The sequence below is a fragment of the Protopterus annectens genome, chromosome 2.part1, assembly GCF_019279795.1.
Source record: "Protopterus annectens isolate FY-2018-M chromosome 2.part1, PAN1.0, whole genome shotgun sequence".
NCBI classification, from domain to species: Eukaryota; Metazoa; Chordata; order Ceratodontiformes; family Protopteridae; genus Protopterus; species Protopterus annectens.
The window spans coordinates 1065726637-1065748615 of NC_056729.1; positions in this window are offsets into that span (position 1 = coordinate 1065726637).

Sequence of the window (21979 nt, forward strand, 5' to 3'; positions counted from 1 at the left end):
GCATAAAGACATTTTCAAGATCAGTGGGGCATTATCGAATATGCAGGCCAAAGAAAAAGAAATAAGAGAAAAGAATTTGGGGCAGTACACAAAACAGGAGCAAATGCTGCATAAGCTCACTGAACTGGAAGTCTGGTCTAGAAGAGAAAATATACATTTCGTAGCACTGCCTGAACAGGTGGAGGTACAGGACTTTAAATTATTTTTAACTTGGCATCTTCACAAATAGACTGGTATACTGCTTGATCAGATTAAGAAAGACAGATCACACAAGCTAAATATGCCCTACAATATAAACTGAAAAAATAACATGATTTATATTGGTGAAGTTTCAAACTTACATATAAAATAGGAAATGTTAACAATATTATGGAAGAAAGGCACACTTTATAAAGTGGAAGATGAGTATTTGCCTACAATGACTACTCGGGACACGCTTGTGGAAAACAAAATGCATTTTTTCCAGCTATAAGAAAGTGCAGAGAAATGAAGTTCCACTTTAAGCTTTGCTATCTAGTGGTTCTCCAGGTTTTTAATCCTCTAGGAACAGCATCATATGTGGATCTCAAACAAGCAATGGAGGAGGAGGAGCTGTACAAGAGGAATGAAAATCTTATGAACAATCCAGATAAAACAGGTGGCAGCTCACAACACATTGCCAAGAAAAAATCAAGTAATACCCAAGCAACAGAAAGAATGCCAGTAAAATCATTCCCCATGTTGCAAAGAAAGATGTTGGAAAAGTCAAGGGAAATGAAGGAACACAAAAACAGATTCTGAGATCTCACTATGTTCTATATTTTGAAAGATATGCAAAGTACACTTATGAATAACCTTGCAGTAGAGTGGGGCAGACATATTATTAAATGAACATTGTGGTGTAAACAAAGCAACAGACTACAGAAAGCTATAACAGAAGTCATAAGTGTCAAACTAACTTGTAAATACTTTTATTGAACCTGTTTGAACCAGTCAAAAAGTACTTAAGTCTCACAGTTAATGTATAATGTGGAAAGACGGTCATCACCTAATAGCAGGACTTAAGGGAAGAGGATATCATGAGTGTTATTTGAAGTGATCAAAATCCTATTCTTTTTCTGCTTTTCTATTTTCAAATTTTATTTGCAGTTATTTTACATCTCTTTCTACATCTGCAATCACTACTTAGTATATTATTTCCCAGAAAATGGTCACTTTTTGTTTTCTTGAAATTCCATGCACTTAATTAGATATTCAGGAGGAGGGTAGAGTAATAACCCGAGAGGAGTGGGGTTTCAAATAGCTAAGGATATTATTGGTGGACCGAATAAATACCTAAGTTGCATAGACATCACCAGCTTGTATGAGGGAAGATCGAATCGACCTGGCTAGTATAGATGTCTAATACTGGTGCTTGCACAGAAGATTCTTGGAACTCCATGAAGCAGCTTGGAGAATTGGGGGGGGGGGGGTAAGAAAAATAAGAAAAAATGATGACTTAACAGGCTAGGCACTGGTATTATTTTTATTGGGGGCTAAACAGTTACATAATAGGGGATCAAGGAGGGGAGTAGAAAATAAAAACAGTAGGTCAATCCTATCAGACAGGTAAAAGTGAAGGGAAGTGGAAATTCAGCACACTGACTATATAAATGTTCAGTAGCATTTCTCCTGATGGGGAAAGGTACTGGTTTGCCATTGTGCTAGTCAAGAAGTGTGAAATAACAGGGCAGTTACAGAAAAACAGACAGTGTAGCTATCATACTATATAAAATGGCAGCTCAAGTGACCAGAATGTCGTAAAGTACAAAGTTGTGTACATAATTCAGTTTTTGTTTTTATCTGCTTTGTTCATTTGCATTTATGGGAGTTTACTAAGTATAAAGGATAGTCAGAAAATGCTTCTCAGCAATTTATGGTGTTGGCAGATATATCATATTCGCCAAAATGTGAAAAGATGAGCAGATTAAAGAAAGTAACTATATTGCACTCACGGGCATACCACACACTCAACATACTTTCTTGGAATGTAAATAACTTAACCAATGCTAAGAAGCTAAAGTAAGTGCTGACATATATAGCAAAAAATAAATAAATAAATAGAGTACATGTTGTAATGTTACAAGTAACGCACCTAAATAGCAAAGGACATGAAAACTGAATTAGGAGGTTTAGAATGGAAGGATTTTATGTTGGAATAGATAAGGAAAGAAAAAGGGGATTTTGCTACTTGTAAAAAGTAATTGTGGCTTAAAGGTAGAACAAGACTTTACAAATAGGTCAGACAAGTTTGTAGTGAGAAAGAGGAGTTGGCAAGGTAGGAAACTTACATTGACTAATGTCAGTATGTCCCTTAAATTAGGATTGCAATACAAAAATGCATAATAGGTAATGGCTTACTACTCAATTGTACAAATTTGATCCTGTATTTCTCCATGCCATGATAACATTTACTGTATTCATACCTTGATTGTTATTGTTTACCATCTACCATGTCTTTCTGTGGAGCTTTTCTCCCTAGGCCTCCTGTGTCCAGTCAGAATTTCCTGGTAAAGAAATGTAAATAAATAAATAAAATAAATAAATTTCAACATGGAGTCTCACTTATAGCAGGTGAATGGAACATAATAACTTGAAAGTGTCTGGAGGCCCAAGGGGAGTTAGAATATTAGTAAAAAGGAGATGAAGGTACACGACTCTATTTGAGATATCATATGTTATGACAACTGAAGAAGAAATTAGTTTTTCTCACTATTCAGGGAAATATTAAAACTGGGTCAGATGAGACAGATGCTATACAACCAGGGAACATGCAAATTTAGTACTTAGCAAAACCGCACATCCAATACCATTGTCAGATTATGATCCTTTGCTAGTCACTTTGAAATATCCAGAAAATCCATGCCATGAAAACGCTGGTATTTTCCTATTTATTTTCTAAAAGGAGAAAATCAGATGGTATCCAGATAGAAGATTGGAAATGAAAAAAAAAAACGAAATAAGATTTGGAAAGAGTTATTTAATAGGATTCTGACAGAAGAGAAAAACTCCCCTTTCCTGGAAAAGAGCAGTTCTGGTAGTCATACCAAAAGAAGGAACAGGCTGGACAGACTGGGAGTCATATAAATCCATCTCTATTTTAAATCACAATTGTAAGCTTTTTATCACAATATTAGATACTAGAGATAGTTAAAATGTTAACATGTCTAGTATATCCAGACAAATTTAGCTTTATTGAAGGGAAACAAACATTTGATAATATAAATAGAACATTAATGATTTAGCAAGAAGCTAGTCTCAACAAAAACATTACTAATAGGATTACATGCTGAAAGGGTATTTGACAGATTAAGTTTAGGGTTTTATGACTAAAACACTAATAAGATATGGTTTCCTTGAACAATTGATACAGTAATTCTTAATATATGCCAGGGTCAACAGTGATTATAAAGAGTGGATGGAGTAGGCCATTCAGGTCAGTTGTAATATCAAGGAGTTGTAAATGATAAACCGGCTCAGCTCCTCAGACACTGCAAACTTTAATAGACCAAGAGAACGAAAAAACACATAATATTCCTGTGCATGTAAACAGATAATTTAGCGCTTTCACCCACATACATAGGCATCATCAGAGTAAAAGAGTCCTTCATCTTTGTTTCATTTAAAGCTATTATTTACAGACACACCCCTCTTAGCAACCAACCCGAAGCAAACAGCAATTTGTAAATTAAAGTCACAGTAAAACATTAGTAACATTAGGGACAAACTCTGGTGATGTACCTCAGGGATTTCTGCATGTTTTACAGCTGGAAAGCTATGCGTGGCTCATTCGTTGTTTTTCTGTTGGTATGTGTGGGGGGAGGGGGAGGTATCAGCGATTGCACTCAGTAGCCCTTCAAAGCAGTTATTCTGCTGAGGAACGCGCATCACACAGCATGACTGACATGAGTTAATCTCCGAAAAAGGGACAAGCTATTTTACAATGTTATTTTCTCAGTGTTTTCAAGGTTAAATAGTACTACCAATTACAAATATTATAAAGAAGACTTCATTTCATTTTAATATTGTTAATTTCGTTTTCTAAAGGAAAACAGAAGCTACCAGCATTAGTGTGAAAATCTGGTTGTGATAATACGTAAGTACTATATATATATATATATATATATATATATATATATATATATATATATATATATATTATGTGTTCTGTTTCTTTGGCAATTAACTGTATTGATACTATACAGATCATGGACTGGATTGGGCTATGTAAGGATCAGTGCAATGTATGTACTTTTGTACAACACATCTGATGAAAGAATTCTCTGTTTTGGATTGTTTATTTTATTTTTATAACTGTTGCTCTTGCAATAAAAAAAGATTTGTGGAAAAACCTAATCATGATGTAGGGGGACAACCAAACTCATTGATGATTTTAATATCAGATACTACAAAGTTAATAAAAAACTGAGTTTCTGTCAACATGCATTTGTAGATCAGTAAGAAGTATGATACTCTAATGTCTGGCAGTACTGACTGACTGTAAACCTCAGTACTTTAGCAAATAATGGAAAATTTGAAAAGGGTCACAGCAAAAATATGAGGAAAATCAAAGAGGTTCTGAAACATCAAGGTTAGTTGAGCATTATGGCAGAGATGACTATCGTGTTGTCATCCTACATATATCAAGACATGTAAAGACTACAGTTAACCCCTCTGTATGAAGGAGGGGATCCCTTATTGCCTGCAGTCTGGATGACCCAGGTTTGACATGGTAAGTGAGGGAATGATAACTAAGCCTTGCTGTGCACTTCTCTAAAGACCAAACATCACAGCATCATCTCTCATATTACAACCCCCTTCAGGGAATTGTGTGTCAGCGAATTTGTCCTGCGATCATTCAAGCATTGTCATTTGGGCTCTAGCTTGGCAATCCATAATTTAACTTCTTAAAATTCTACTTTTAGAGTTCTTCCTAGAAAATACTTTCCATAAAATTTTGTGCTTAGAATTATATCTGTAGAATAAATTGTTTAGAATATGTTCTGTAGAATTCCTTGATTGGAATTCTATCTACAGAATTCTGTGTTTAGAATGTGATTTGAAATACTCTACTTCTAGTTCATGACTTCTGAGCTTAGAAATCACAACAGTTTACAGTCACAGGGCTACAGATTATGTTCCAAATGATCAGTATTGCACAACAACAGGCTCCACATCTTTGAAAGACACACCACATCTCACATATGCATGATCTACCAATACAGATAACAATAGTCTACAGATATGCGATGTTACCTGCATGCTCCATGTGTGCTTGCTGGGTGGCTCCAACCTCCATCATGGTGTATGTCTGCTGCTGTTGTTGTTGGGTAGGTGCCACCAGGCTCAGGAGCAGCTCCTCTACTCTGGTGAGGGGGGATGGATATTAACACCACCTCCTGTTGCAAGCTGTTGTCTACACACATCAGCAGCATGCTGACGGACATGTCTGAGAAGATCACTGCAGTGGTGGCGTACCTGCTCATATGTCCGGTTATGCAGGCCTACCTCATTTACCCTGCAGACAACATTGCAGTATGCTCCTGCTGGTCCTGGCTGGTTCGTGAGAACATGAGACGGTAGTGCTGAATCATACTGCTAGTAATGATATAATCTTCAGCACTATTGTAACTGGGGTTCCAGCGATGGGCCATGATCCCTGGAAGACATAAATACAAAAATATGTCTGAGCAAGTCATATGGCACATTTAACATTATACAGTACAGATATCACTGAACTGCCATATATAGCAACCTATGAGCTAACCGAGAGTGAAACACTGTAACTGCCACTTATCACTTTTCACCCCACAACTGCTTGAAAGTGCCTTGCTCACTCTCTATCTAATGAACCATGTTCTGCACAGCAACAAAATAAAATCACTATATAAGACTATACAAGAGTACCTGGCACACTGTATGCAACACGATGCACCACCTAGCCACAGCAGATATACATCAAGCTGATGTATAAAGAAATATATCATCCATCACAATCAGTGTAAGGTCCAGTAAATGTATTACTATTATACCACACAACTTGTTAATGGCAAAGCCGTGGCCAAAATATGTGCACAATTGGGAATATAGGTCGCATACTGCTGTAGTACACTATGAATGTTGCTAGATACGCAGTTATACGTTTTACCACACATATGTCAAAGGACATGTTACAGACATACCCTCACACACACATCAGACATAATTACAGGACACAAAGGTATGACAACCCAGATAAGCTTTCAGTGTGTACTATACAATACTGTGTGTCAGTACTTACACACCCTTAATCTTGAGAAATGTAATCTGTGATGAATACAGGGACCACACAAAACAGTGGATGCAAGCAATGTGGACATACACCATACTTTGCTGTACAGGCCCAGAGCTTCAAGTGGTACTACAGTACACACAGGATTTGCATTCAACATCAGTACCAATCAATAATCATAGATGTAGTGCTTTAGCCTCCAATGACACACCCTAGTTAAAACCAAGGGACTTAATCACACTGTATGCAATAGCACTTGTTCTGCCTAGCAACAGAATACACACACAGCTTTTGCTAGGATCAAAGCAAGGACCCATAATACCATGACATAAATAGTTTCCCACTAAGCTATCCCACAGATACATATCTTTGATGTATTCACAAACATATTGACCATCACAGTCAGTCAACAGTACAGAGAATCTATTGCAACAAGTAGATGTAGGTGTGTATGAGTATATATAACTATATATATATATATATATATATATATATATATATATATATATATTCATATATATGTATGTATATATACATATAAACATCCATTGGTCTACATATACATATATATGTAAGCACATATACATTTCACCTTTCATAGTGAGAATATCAATTATACAAAGGATGTAAGGTGTACAGTAATGTAATAAAATTGCACAGTCTTGGGATAAATGCATTGAAGGTGTTCACAGCCCAGGTAGCTGTAGCAGGCCTTACTGGCTTCAACATTCCAAACTGAACAAACCACCCACAGTGTTTAACCACCACATGTCATATACCAGCACTGTATGCTGTGTTGTTTGTCACACACTAAAACCTACATACAAATATGCGCATACTAACCTTCACCAACATATATATCTCCACCCTTCATAAACAGTTGCAATATGTCCCCTGCTCTATGCACATATACAGATGTGAATATATATGACACATATATATTTCTACGTATGTGTGTGGCATACACACACAAGGTCCACACTGTTGTAAGTCCCTGGACCTCACAGCTGAACTGTTGGGCCTTGCTGCAACACAAACAGGTGTCACATATGAACACACACTAACATTAGGGGAGTATATATGGCTACAGATGCTAGATAAGCATACTAGACTGCTACAGCAGTTGCCAATGCTAAGCTACACTTTAATATGACTATCATGCATGTGTTGTTCTGTCACACCCATGTTTATATAATGTCAGCGCTAATCCCCCCAACAGCCATTGGCCACACTACTGTACAGAACACAGATAACATGGATCAGATCTTTGACATTTAATGCTGAGCTACACATTTCACAGGTATGTCCTACTGCCCACAGGTACACACAGTATTGTCCATAGCAGTAGTTAAGCAGAACATCTGTGCATAAAGACGTACTTCTGCCACATATGAATGGTTCACATTATGTAGACTATTCTTCAATAACATCTACTACATGCCAGTAAATACATATGTGTCACATACCTTTCCTTTATATGATTTGGTAATATTTCTTTTTCTTTTTCCTTTTCTCTGTCTCTCTCTCTCTGTTTCTCTCTCTGTCAGTCTCTGCAATAGAGTGATTGAGTTTGTTGGCAGAGATTGCAGCCTGCTTTTGTAGGAATTTGCACATGAGCATGTGATGGCCTCTGCACCAATTAGTGGCCACCATTTGCTAATTGCATGCAGCCTGCTGTGTAGTAATTGCAGTAATCACTGTCATAGCAACCCAGTACTATAAATTGCTGACTCATGTAGGCGTGGCCCTTTCAGCTTTCCAAGATGGAGATCATCCTTGTTTGCTGTGGACATCATTGTTTAAGACAGAAGGTTGGTATAGTTCTTATATCAGAAGCCAGGTGTGTAGCCAGAGATTTACATTTTGTACTCAGACCTACTGTTGTTGCTTCCAGTACCCATTTGTCAGTGTAGAAATGTACTCACCCCTCAAAATGCTGCCCCAAGATACATGGAAAGATGTACTTTCTTTTCAACTGTTACAATTAACTGCCATACAAAGCTAGTTATTGAGATGTATTCCTTTGGCACAAGAATTGTTTGTGAACTGCTATACTGTGAATATTCATTTACTCAGTTCTAAACAGTTTGTGCTTTTTTAGTGTTGACATTAGCATGAGCTGCTCAGAAAAACTGGACACATTTCAGTACTGTGAGTATGCTTACCTACATCCTTGGTAGACCCTGCACACACAGGTGTATTCTACATTTGGGTAGGGTTGCAGATGTACAGAGAGCGTAAGTACTATTGTGTGGATTTTATCTTGCTGGACTTACAGGGTTGCTGTGTACATGTTAGTTTATCAAGACAATTAGTCTGTCTGCGTAACTCCCAACTGTGGACCTATCCACATGATAGCCAGAGAATAGCCTGTTATTTTTTGTCTGTGCACCACACAGGTCTTTTCAGCAATAGAGCAATGGCATTCTTACAGTTGGTTGCTACCAGTACATGGCTACATCCATTTGTATTTCAGTGTTGTATTCCTACATAAGGGTATGCTTCTGAAACTCCTTCCAAAGCTATTTGCACAGTGTGCAACAGCAGAAAGGCTGATATGCCTCTGTGTTTCTGCCTCTGCCAGACCTCTCAACCACTCAGGTACATATTTGAACAGATTCAAGGAAAAGTAAAGAAAAAGTCAGGGACAGTCAGGGATACCTTTAAAATATTAGTGCCATTAAGTTGAGACATCGAGAGAATCAGAGCATATGAATTAATACACCTTTCTGAAGTAAAAGAAATGTCTAACTCTTAATTATTGTCATTATTCATTAAGTGTAATTCACTACCTCTCTGGCCAAAGTCAGTAGTTTTCAGAGGGATTCAGAGGGACAGAGCTAAAATGTGTTTCAAAATCAGGGACATCCCTGAAAATTAGGGGCAGTTGGGAGGCATGGCCTCTACCCTAAACAGATATGCCAGTGTTTGTCCTGCTGTGATACTGTGTGGGGTTGTAAAGTGATGGTGTAACATTTTTCCTGCTATAATGGCTGCTTCTCTTATCACAGTCATGTAATGTAATCCCACAACAACTGTTGGTCAACATCCACAGAACAAGTTGGGTGGTATGGTATTCCTATTTTTCCTTTACATTCACTCATTCTGATGCATGATATATTTATTTAAGCACCAACTTGATGTATATCTACCATGGCTTAGTGGTACTTCATGTTGTGTAGTGTGTGCAAGGTCCGGGGTTCGAGACTTACAGAGGTGTTTTATTTTGCTCCTGAGCAGAACAAAGGCCCTCACATACAGAGTGACTAAGGCACTTTTAAGCAGTTGTAAGTGAGTTAGCGTGGGTTTGCGCATTGCTGCGCATTGCTTAGCCAAGCGCAAACTCGCGCAAACCCACTAACTACTGCTTAATAGTGCTTACTCCCGCTAACCCCCGTGCTCATTTCTTTGAAAGAAAAGAAAAATGGGGTGATAGGAAAGTGATGAAAAAGGGGCACAAAGAGGGAAAGACAGTATGGAAAATAGCTCGGGATGTGCAGGACGGGTGTAGGGAAGGTCCATAACTGCCCATTTCTTCAACAGCAACAGCTGTGCATATGCAATAAATTTGGAGGTAGATATAAAACCTTCAACCCCTGAGAGAGCGGTGAGGAGAACAAAGTATGCTGTAATGCCAGTTAAATAACATTTCATGTGTCCAGTGGACATGTGTGCAAAATGGGCAGGTATGTATGGGACGTAATTGTTTTGGGAGCAGATTGCCCTTTTTTTTTTCAGGTAAAAGTGGAATGTGGGGTAGGGGAAGTAGGTATATTTGGGGAGGTAGGTTGGGGAGGTAAACAGACAAGACAAACAAGACGCATACAGGGGCGGTATATGACACATGGTGGGTGAACACCTTTGACGGGGAGGGATGTTTGAAAATCGCAAGCCCCCAGATGGAAACAGTGGGACTGAGGTCCCCACCCATGGGCAGTCACCACTGCACCTTCATGGCCCAGAGGGTGGCTGTGCTGGGGGCTGTGTAGGAGGGGCAGGTTGACCCGGGAGTTGCGCTACTCGGGCCTCAAGCTGGCATAGAGGTTCTGCAACAGAACATTCAATCTCTCTACGCACCACAGCCGAAACCGTTCGAAGGGTGATAGGTGTCAGAAGAAAAATTCAACGAGTCACATCTGCCTCAGGTGATGAAAATTTCCTTTATTAACTGCTAACCAGATTACAGCAACATGTTGGCCAAGATGATCTCAATCTGATCAGCTTGTTTACTGACATCAACTTTTATACTTTCCTGTTACTAGCCAAAATAGCTTTTGTTACATTTCTGACAGCTGACAGTTGGCTATGAAAAACATCTAGGATCACAAATTACCTCAGAAAAGAATGTTTTACCTCAAAACCACAGTTAGTACAGAATGTTCAAAAAGGTACAAAATACTTAGTTCAACAGTGGTAGCTGGAATTTTCCAGGACACACAGCTTGCCTCAGTAAATTAACTCTTACTCAGCCGTGCGTCCTTTTACCAAGCTTTCATTTAACTGCAGTTAGCTTTCTTTATTCAGAAGTATAGAAAACAGATGTTATTCAAGTTCATAAGCAAACTACATCTATCATAGATAAAGCCCATCTTTAATAAACATGGTTCAATGACCCTTTCTTACCAACACTTCAGCAAATAGCATATTCATTTTGCTAGATGGGAGAAAGAGACAAATAACAGTATGTTTTAAAACTTTTTCTCTTAACATTTCCCCCCTCAAAACACTTTTATTTGTCTTTTTATTTCAGCAATATATGGTAAAAACTAAGTTTTTCTTTGCATACATTACTTCATTTGCAAGACAAACTTTTAAACTTCAAAAAACATTTGCAAAAAAGTCACATTTCAATGTATTCACTTTCACCAGTCTGTTGCAACTGCTAGTACATCGTCTTCCTAACAGCAGTATCAACCAGTCTTTGTAGAAGACCTCTGATACAGGGTATACAACAGCAACCACATACCACCACGATAGCCACAGCGACTCTGAGTGACACCAGGAAACTGCTGATGAGATGACTCCATTTTCCAAACCATGCTTGTAGAAAGTCTGTGAAGGGATTATTTACCCCAGAGTTCTCTGCCAATTCTTCGGATAACATCTCCAAACCTTTCAAAGCTCGAGTGATGCTCCCATCAGGGGCAGTGTTATTCAGAATATATGTACAACAGAAAGTCCCAAACATCCTGCAAACTCCTCCTTCTTTGGCCAGGAGCATATCCAATGCAATTCAATTCTGCCATGCCACCTGTGAAGTGGCCTCCAGTTGTTCAGCAATACCTTTTAATGCATCTTTGGTATAGTTCACAAAACGCTGCTGGTTATAGTAAATGTAGTTGATCCAGTCCACATTCTTATTGGGTTGAATCCAGACAAAGATGGATGCAAAACCAGCCGCTATTTGGTTTATTGCTTTGTATTCATCAGGCACCCCTCTTGGTACGCCATTGCTATCTATGTAGACACTGCTATCAAAGGATTGCTTCAGTGCCTCTCTTTTTCTCTTATTCAACCACCTCGGCTTTATTTCAGGTTCTCTTACAAAATTGCTTGCTGGAACTGGGAAAATGTAGAATGGCAGAATTAACTTTGCAAGTGCACAAGTTCCCTTCCAGGGAATCGTAAGCCTTGATCTGAGTTTGTTGTCTCCACATAACCACCATACGTCTGCCAAACTATGAGTTTGGTTCTCCAGAAATGGATTTTCATTGCCATTCACAGTAACATTGCAATAATTCTGTCCCATATTGCCATAATTCTTTCCTGTGCCATCTCTGGAAATGCACATATATGAACCTGGATAAGAGATTGCTGTAGGCGGTTTCTCAACTTTGCTTATGATTGGAAAATGCTGGGTTTCATCTTTGCATTTATCTTCGGTTTTGTTGAAGAATAACTTTAACAGACACGTTAGGTTACCTTCATCTCGCATCAATGGGACTGTCGCTAATTGCTGTTTACCTTCAGTACAAGAAACACAGTTCTCACGATGTGCCTCTCGGGTACTATATCTAACCCAAGATAACCATTCGTTACGGTCTACGAATCCCGTCTCGAGTAACAACTGTTCATAGGTTCATAGGTTCATACTAGGCTATCTGCCCTAGGGCATTTATAAGCCTAGCCAGAATGTGTTTGGCTTTCGCCACCCATATTAAATTTATTTTGCTATGCCCTTTTTCGAGGTTAGTATACTGTGCCTCTGTCTAACAGTGACACAGAAGTGATACCCGGGGTAAACCTATGATCTCCCATCCACTCATCAAGATTCCTCTTGAAGAGAGTCAATGAGGGACTCTGCCTAACCTGGACTGGGATTTTATTCCAGAGTGAAGGGAGCCTCTGGGTTATGAATCTGTCCCTCCAGCATGTCCTATTTATTTCAGTGCTGAGATTCAAGTCTCTTGAGCGCGTAGCTCGATGGGATTTGGATTTTCTGAGGTGCAGCATGTCCATTAATTCTGGGTTGGACATGGCTTTATACGTCAGGCACAGATCGCCTCTGAACAGGCGGTATGCCACTGAGTAGAGCTGGAGTTTCTTTAACTGGGCAGCCTATGGCATCTGTTTGAGCCCTTTGATCCTCTTGGTGAGGTAGTTTTGGGGTCTTTCCAGTTGCTGCAGGTGTCTGGTAAGGTACATCCCAAAAGGGGCATTGTACTCAATTATGGGCCTGATGAGGGATGAGTAAAGAGGCACGATGACCTCCCCTGATCTAGATGTGAATCCCTTCATGATTAGGTGGGCTATATAAAATGTTTTTCTAACCACTTTGGCCACGTGGTTGTCAAATGAGAGATTGCTATCAACTTGGGTCCCCAGGTCCCTAATTACTTCTTCTGTACTTAATGGATTACCACCTATGTGGTAATTTGTGGGCACTTTGTTTTTGCCAAAGGGGATGACTATACACTTTTTGGCATTTAGCTTGAGGCCATGGCTCTGGCACCAGTTGTCTGTTTCTATGAGGCCCTTTTGGAGGATGCTTGTGTCGGCTGGAGAGTCGATTATGGCCCAGTTTGCAGTCATCTGCGAACTTGGTCAGCCACAGTCCTTCCGTGTTGGCCTGTACCTCCAAGAAATATATACCGAACAAGAGAGGTCCCAGGACTGAGCCTCGTGGGACACCACTTGTAACTGGTTTGGAGTCTGACATGTCTCCAGCAATTCTAACCATGTGGGTTCTGTCCTTGAGCCAGTTTGCAATCCATCTAGTGACATAGGGGTTTATATTTAAGCTGGTGAGCTTATCTATAATGCCCGAGTGGGGTATTGTATCGAAGGCTTTTGCGAGGTCCAGGTAGGCTGTGTGGACCACCTTCCCCTCGTCAATGGCCTTGGTGACTGTTTCAAAGAAATCAACCAGGTTTAAGAGGCAGGATCTGCCCTTAACAAAGCCGAACTGGGTAGGATCCAGTGTCTGTAGGTCCCCAATATCTTTATTTATGAGGTCCATGATGATCCTTTCCATAGCTTTGCAGACCAAGCTAGTCAGGCTTACGGGGCGATAGTTTCCAGGATCCGTTGAGGCACCACCTTTATGGAGAGGGACCATTGTTGCTGTATGCCACTCTTTGGGCACATATCCTGTAGTAAGGCTGAGATTGAACAGTAGTTTTATGTTTGGGTTTAGCTCTTCTTGGAGTTCATGTAGGACGCAGCCCGGGACACCGTCTGGTCTCATTGATGCTGTGTTTTTTGCTTTGGAGAGGGCGGCTCTTACCTGAGCATCTGAGATGTCAGGGAGGCAGCACTCTGCTGGGATAGATATTTGCCCTTTTGGTGGGGAGGGGGGGAGAAGTTTGCGCTGAACCTGTCAGCTAGGATGTTGGCAATGTCTGTGGGTTCGGTGTATTTTTTGTCATTTTGGACTAATTCTGAGCATATCTGGGAATTACCACCCAGGTTCCTAACATAACTAAAGAAAGCCTTGTGATTATCCTTAGTGTCCTGTGCAATTTTTCTCTCGAAGCTGGCCTTAGACAATTTTATGAGTGCCCGTAGTTTTTTGCTAATACTGATCAGTGATGCCTTCCCTTTTTGGGATTTTGCTCTATCATTTAGTAGCTTCCTCCTTCTATTGTATATAAATTAGCACTCAGCTAACTGCCCTAACTAGCCAATCATCCCTTGTGAGACTCAAACCCTGCACCTTGTGCGTGCAAGGCAAACACCTTAACCATTAGGCCATCCTCCCAATCCTCTGTGAAGGCAAAATCTGCTTTACTTGTAGCATTTTTAAGGCTTTGCACTTTAAGTTGGAAAGTCCCCAAAGGATCAGTTCCAATTGGAAGGGACACTCCGATTCCATAAACTCCTGAATCACTTTCTTGTGGTGACAAGATGGTTATAGTAATCACTTCAGTACCTTGGAAATGCGCAATTTTTATTCTTTGTTGCCTGCTTTTATCTTTCTCCGGTATCACTGCACCACTTGTTTCCCATCCATTCACATCTGTTGACCACCAAACATTTGACCAGGACGTACAGTCTCTATTGCACAAATATTTTGCACGAGTCAGGAAATCATCATTGTTCCATTTAGAACAGTCCAAAATTCCTTCACAAAGTTTTACCTTAAACACACTAGTAACACCTGTTTGCGCTTGCAGCACCACCATTCCTTTTTCTCTCACAACTGTTCCTTCTCGTATGGACATATTTACTTTCGCCACCAAAATCATCATCACGTAACAGTTCAAGTACCAGTTGAACATGGCCATCCTTCCTTTGTAGTCAGACTTTGCGTTCAGGGGTCCGATGGAGTCTGACCAACATCAACGGTAGAAGGAAAAGTCTTAAGTTTTTTTCAGTGGGTGATATGAATCCACGAAGTCCTCTCTGCGATCTTTACAGCCGTAGGTGTTGAGATAAGTACTTGATATGGGCCTTCCCACCTGGGGGATGACCAGTTCTTTCTCTTCACAATTCGGATCCACACCCAGTCCCCGGGTGCCACGCTTAACAAGGTGTCACTTCTGGAATCTGCAAAGGAGTCACTGGTTACAAGAGACTTGACATTTAGCAGCTTCTTCATATAATCCGCCAGATCCTCACCCCCCCTCACGTTCCGCTGGCAACAATCCTTGCCATTGCGGGACGTAATATGGTCTCCCAAACAAGAGTTCAAATGGTGTAAGTCCTTTGTAGGAGGGTGAGATTTGCATGTACAGGAGTGCCAATGGAAGGCACGCAGTCCAGGATCTATGCGTTTCTGCCATCAGTTTGCGGAGTTTACTCTTCAGGACACCATTGTGTCTCTCCACCAGTCCAGCTGACTGCGGATGGTAAGCACAATGGTACTTGAGATTAATTTGAAACACTTGACCCAACTTCTGAACAATCTGGTTAACAAAATGAGACCCATTATCACTGTAAATGCGTCTTGGTAAACCAAATCGGGGAATTATTTCTGTAGTCAAAAGCTTAGCTACTGTGTGTGCATCAGGATGTTTTACTGGAAAAGCTTCTACCCACTTAGAAAAAGCATCAATTATGACTAGACAAAACCTTTTTCCCTCTGAGGGTGTCAACTCAATAAAGTCCATACAGAGTGTGTGGAATGGATATGGAGGGGTAGGGAATGCCTGCTGAGATTTCTTAACTCCCCCCGAGCATGATACTTTGCACACAATAAACAAGATAAACAGAATTGCTTTGCACAAGTTGAAAACCCCTTACACCAAAACACCTTAGACACTATTTGAATCATTGTGTGTACTCCTACATGGGCAGGTCCATGGCTAACCAATGCAGCATACCTAAAAAGGTTTGAGGGTAATACCATTTTGCCATCTGATGCCCTATACAACCCATCCTGTTGGGTAATACCATATTTCACCCAACGACATTTTTCCTTCTGTGTTGTCAATGTTTGCATTACTTTTAGTGTCTCTAAGTCTAAGAGGTGTCCGGGCTCTAAATCATTGTCATGTAAAAGCAAATAATTTTCTTGAGCTGCCTTTTTTTCAGCCATATCAGCAAAAGCATTTCCCCTGGAGACAGGATCTTTTTTGTTAGTATGTGCGGAACATTTACATATCGCTATCTGAAGTGGTAATTGCACTGCATCTAACAACTGTAAAATTAAATCTCTGTGATTTATTGGTTTGCTTGTCGCAGTAACCATTCCTCTATTCTTCCATTGTTGAGCGAAAACATGCACAGTGGAGAAAGCATACTGACTATCTGTATAAATTGTCACTTTTTTACCCTCCCCTAAGGTACAAGCTCGAGTCAAAGCCACTAACTCAGCTGCTTGGGCAGAATAAATGTTTGACAATCCTTTTGCTTCCAAAACTTCAGTTTCTGTGGTGACTGCATACCCTACTAGTGTTTTTCCTACAGTGTCCTTCTTTGCTGATCCGTCTACAAACAAAACAAGATCAGAATCTACCAACGGAATATCTGTTAAATCTGGTCGGGGAAGTACTTTGTCATGAATGTTCTCTAAACAAGCGTGTGGAGTACCTTCTTCTGGAGTCAGCAAAAGTGTAGCCGGATTAAGAGTAGTACATCTTTCTATGGTCATATGTGGCTGTGTCAGCAGCACTGTCATACATGACAAATGTCGACTAGGAGATAAAAAGGTTATCTTATCTTGCAAAAGTATAGTAGCTACTGAATGTGGAACTCGCAATTTTAATGGGTGGAACAAAACTAATGATGCCGAGGCTTGCACTGCCATGGCGGCTGCCACTACAGCTTGAACACAATGCAGCAATGCCCTGGCAACAGGATCTAATCTGGAGGAATAAAAAGCTATCGTTCTCTGTTTATCCCCATGTACTTGTACCAGAACCAAAGTCATATATCCTCCCTTACAATCAACCATTTGTACAAACTGCTTAGAATAGTTCGGAAAACCCAAAAACAGAGGATCCTGCTATCAATTGCTTAATTCTATTAAATGCTTGTATTGCCTTATCTGTCCACTGTATATTACTTTTAGCTGCCATGGGAGTGTCATAGATCAGTGCGGTCAATGGCCCTACTTCTTCAGCATAATTAGGAATCCAACTTCTACAAAAATTAGTCACACCTAAAAATGACATCATCTCCCGCTTAGTCGTGGGCATAGGTGCTTCAAGAATTGCTTGCTTTCTTTTATTTTCCAATTGTCTACCCTCCTGCGAGATTAAATAACCCAAGTACTTTACTTGTGCTTTCCGCAATTGTAACTTCTCTTTATTTACTTCATGTCCTTGCTCAGCTAAAAAACTAAGAAGGGCAGGGGTATCCCTTTTACAACTTTCCTGCGTGGGTGAGGCCAATAAAATATCATCTACATACAACAGGACCTGGCTTCCCTCTGGGGGAACAAACTGAGCTAAATTCGCAGCCATTTCTTGTGCGAATATTGTCGGACTCTCACAATAACCCTGTGGCAATCTGGTGTATGTGTATCTTTTACTTTGGAAAGTGAATGCAAACCAAAATCTACTCTCCTTATGTAATGGTATGGAGAAAAAAGCATTGCTTATATCTATGACAGAAAAATATCTGTGCTGAGGTAGTAAATCATTAAGTAGTGTATAGGGGTCAGGGACCACCGGTGCTCTTGGGATCACAGCTGAATTAACTGCTTGTAAATCCTGAACCAACCTCCATGACCCATCCGGTTTCTTTACAGGAAACAACGGAGTATTGCAGGGTGAATCTGGGCATTCAACAAGAATTCCTACCTGTTTTAGCTGTTCAATAACTGGTTTAATTCCTTCCTTCCTCCGCTTGTTTACTTAACGGGTATTGGTGCTTACGAGGTCTAATACCTGACTTTGCAGTTATACAAACTTCACCTGCTGTTTTCATCAGTCCCACATCTCCATTCCCTTTTGACCATAACTCTACAGGCAAGGCACTTAACGCACTATCTTCCTCTTGAGTTAGGAGGATTTGTCATGCCTTTTCTGTTTTGTCATCCCTGAAGTGCATGCTTGGTCGTGCCCAAGTCACCCAATTTAATCTTTGTACCTGGATCTGTTGATCTTTTAATTGACTTTCAGACATTGTGTCCCAAATCATTACCTTTTTCGCCAAATCTACCCAATGTGTCCCCACTGCTTTAGTAACTGAAACATGCGGTCTATAACTTGAGCGATATAAAGAACTCATTTCCTTAGTCAAAGTACAGGTTACTACTGTATTACCTTGCGTATCCCAAAACATATCATTCAAAATTATCCTTGCACACTTGTGCTTAAAGAATTCTTTTTCATGGTTAAGGTGTTTGCCTTACAAACACAAGGTACAGGGTTTGAATCTCACAGGGGATAATTGGCTAGGCTTAAAATGGCTCACAAGGGCAGTTAGGCTAGTACTAATCTATGAACCTATCTATGAACCTAATTCTTTATCCGGACCAAGGGCCTTATAGAACATTGTACAATGTAAGTGCGCCGCAACCTGCGGTGACCCGCTCCTAGATTTACTTAAAGCTAGATTGATCAACTCTGTATCAACCCTCCCCGGGCCGTCTGAAATCAAGTCTAGGCTATACCAGTAAAACAAGTCTTGTACTCCCTGTACTACTAAGCCATCCACTAACCTTTTTGCCTCAATACCCTTAGGTGTGGGAATTGCCGCTATTCCAAACACATGCATCAAATCTCTTCCCAGCAAATTAAATGGACAAACTTTTGATATAATTACCCTACACCTAACAGTTTGGTTTGTTTGCGGATCTGTGAACAGTAGAGGATGAGACAGTAGTTCCTTATAAATTTTCCCGTTTGCCGCTTTTAGAAGGACAAACTCATCTGTTTCGCAGTTCGGAGGCAGAACTGCTGGACCCAAAAGTGTACGTGATGCACCTGAATCACATAAAAACTCCACTTTCTGTCCCTCAACCAAAAACTCTATCATGGATTTCTGGTCTAGATGCATAGCAATACCCAAATTTGCCAGGTTTATGACTTCACAGTCACAATCCCGCCCTTCCATTAGAGTGTTCTGACATTCATCGTAGAGAGTATCTGCCTCTTCACTATCCCCATAATGAAGATGCCGCCTTTCTTTACTATCATATAGTCATGCGGAGCCCTTGTTTGTAAGCTGTGGGGGATGTTGCCACTCTTCACAGTCGGCAGCGAAGTGCCCACGTCTACCACATTTAAAACATTCTCCACGTTTTAACCTTTCCCTATAGGCTGAATGTCCAGCCGGTTCATTTAACGTGTCCCATTGCGGGCCCCCACTTTTTTTATGCCACCACGGCGCCCTTGCCCCCTTTGGTCCTGTACTAAGAATATACCACCATCATCCCCTACTGCCAACACTTGTACTTTCTTTTTCTTTTTTAGATTAAAATGTCGCTCAGCATGTCGTGCATATTCAAACAAAGGCTGCAGTCTACATGTTCTGTGATCTACCATGTGCTTAGTAATAAAACTACTTATCGGAGCCTTACAACTTTAAGGAAAGCATTTTTCAATTGCTGTTCATACGGACTATCATTAGTCTGATCCTGCGGAATCATCATTCCACAATGGTTATTGAACACTTCTGTCAGTCTTACAATATAATGATCTACAGATTCATCATCATTTTGGAGGCACTGATTTATTACTGTCCAATCTGCTCTTGGACGCCACTTATCAGAAATTCTCTTTAACAGATCAGTGACTCGCGTATCTAACACACCAGAATTATGCTTTAATGTACTGCCGTCATCTGCCTTACATGTCCAAGTACCACAAACTAAGTGCCAATCTGGACCTAAGATTTGTCGCACTACTTGTTCTATTTCTAAACCATTTAGATGATAACTTAAAACGCATACCAACTATGTCCTCAGAAAACTTTTGAAACTTAACCTTGGGATGAGGGATACCATCTGTAGCTCGTTTTATATCCTCTCTATCCCAGAAACGATAAACTAAAATAGTTGGTTCTTGTCCAACATCTCCTGCTTGTGGGTTTGCAACTTGTATTAAGGGAAGAGCTTCTGAATGGTCAGAAAGTTTAATAGCCCAACGTCCTTGCCCTGCTGGTCCTGACCTTAACTGCATAGGTTGGTCTACCTGTTGCAAAGCAACTTTAGGTACTACGGGAATTTGTGGGTAAATTGGAGGGGTCACAACATTTCCTTGAGCAGCTAATAACCCACCCTGCTGTACAGATCCCACATCTTCAGACTGATATTGAGGAGGTTCCCCCGGTATGGCAGCAGCAATTTCACCATACGGTGGGGCGGTTGCCTGTCTTTGTACTGCACAAACTGTGTGCTCATCCTCCTTATCTAAAAATAAAGCTACTTTTCCACTTGGCAGTGATCCCTTTTGATCTATTTTCTCTTTTTCCTGACACTGTTTTTCTTTTATAGCTCGTTTATTTGCTTCTTCTAAACATTTTTGTGCTTGGGGAAATCCCAATTGCCTTTGCTTTTTAGTTCTAGTTCCTGCATCCTTTTTCAAATCTCTAACCGATTTTGCACAGGCATTCTTATTCAGTGTACCATCAAAACCGTATTTCAACTTCCACTTTCTCAAAAATTTAACATTATTTTTGTTTAAACTTTTCATATACTTAGCATCAACATTTAAACAGGCATCACTCTTACACTTGCAGCAACTTGAACCCATGTTTTCCTAGATTTCTTATTTTAGGACTGTATATTTTAGGACTGCATAATTTTTACAGGGCTTATTACAAAATGGGGCTATCTTAACGGGGATCTTAACAAAATAACAGGTGATCCTAACAAAATAATCTTAACAATTATTCCTACCCACCCTTAACTAAAAATAAAAACCCCTGCCGACAAGGTTAAATTAAATTAAAAGAAAATTGTTTTCATCCTACCTGAACCAGATGAGACTCCGTTTCCCCTTTTTGGTTCGGAAACCGTCCCTCAGATAGGGATCAGAGAGCGGCCGACCTCTTTCCAATGACAAATCAGTCAGAGGGCTTTCCGTCGAGGGAATCTTAAGATAAGAAACCCTCACCTGCGCAGGTTTTTCGGTCTCTCTGTCGGTCTGATCCGTATCTTCATAGAGGTTTCCGGTCCGAAGGACCAAAATGTCAGAAGAAAAATTCAAGCGAGTCACATCTGCCTCAGGTGATGAAAATTTCCTTTATTAACTGCTAACCAGATTACAGCAACATGTTGGCCAAGATGATCTCAATCTGATCAGCTTGTTTACTGACATCAACTTTTATACTTTCCTGTTACTAGCCAAAATAGCTTTTGTTACATTTCTGACAGTTGACAGTTGGCTATGAAAAACATCTAGGATCACAAATTACCTCAGAAAAGAATGTTTTACCTCAAAACCACAGTTAGTACAGAACGTTCAAAAAGGTACAGAATACTTAGTTCAACAGTGGTAGCTGGAATTTTCCAGGACACACAGCTTGCCTCAGTAAATTAACTCTTACTCAGCCGTGCATCCTTTTACCAAGCTTTCATTTAACTGTAGTTAGCTTTCTTTATTCAGAAGTATAGAAAACAGATGTTATTCAAGTTCATAAGCAAACTACATCTATCATAGATAAAGCCCATCTTTAATAAACATGGTTCAATGACCCTTTCTTACCAACACTTCAGCAAATAGCATATTCATTTTGCTAGATGGGAGAAAGAGACAAATAACAGTATGTTTTAAAACTTTTTCTCTTAACAATAGGTGCCCCTCCTCTGCCCAAGCTTGCATGGGGGGACCGAGCCCCATCCCCTGCAGCGTTTCC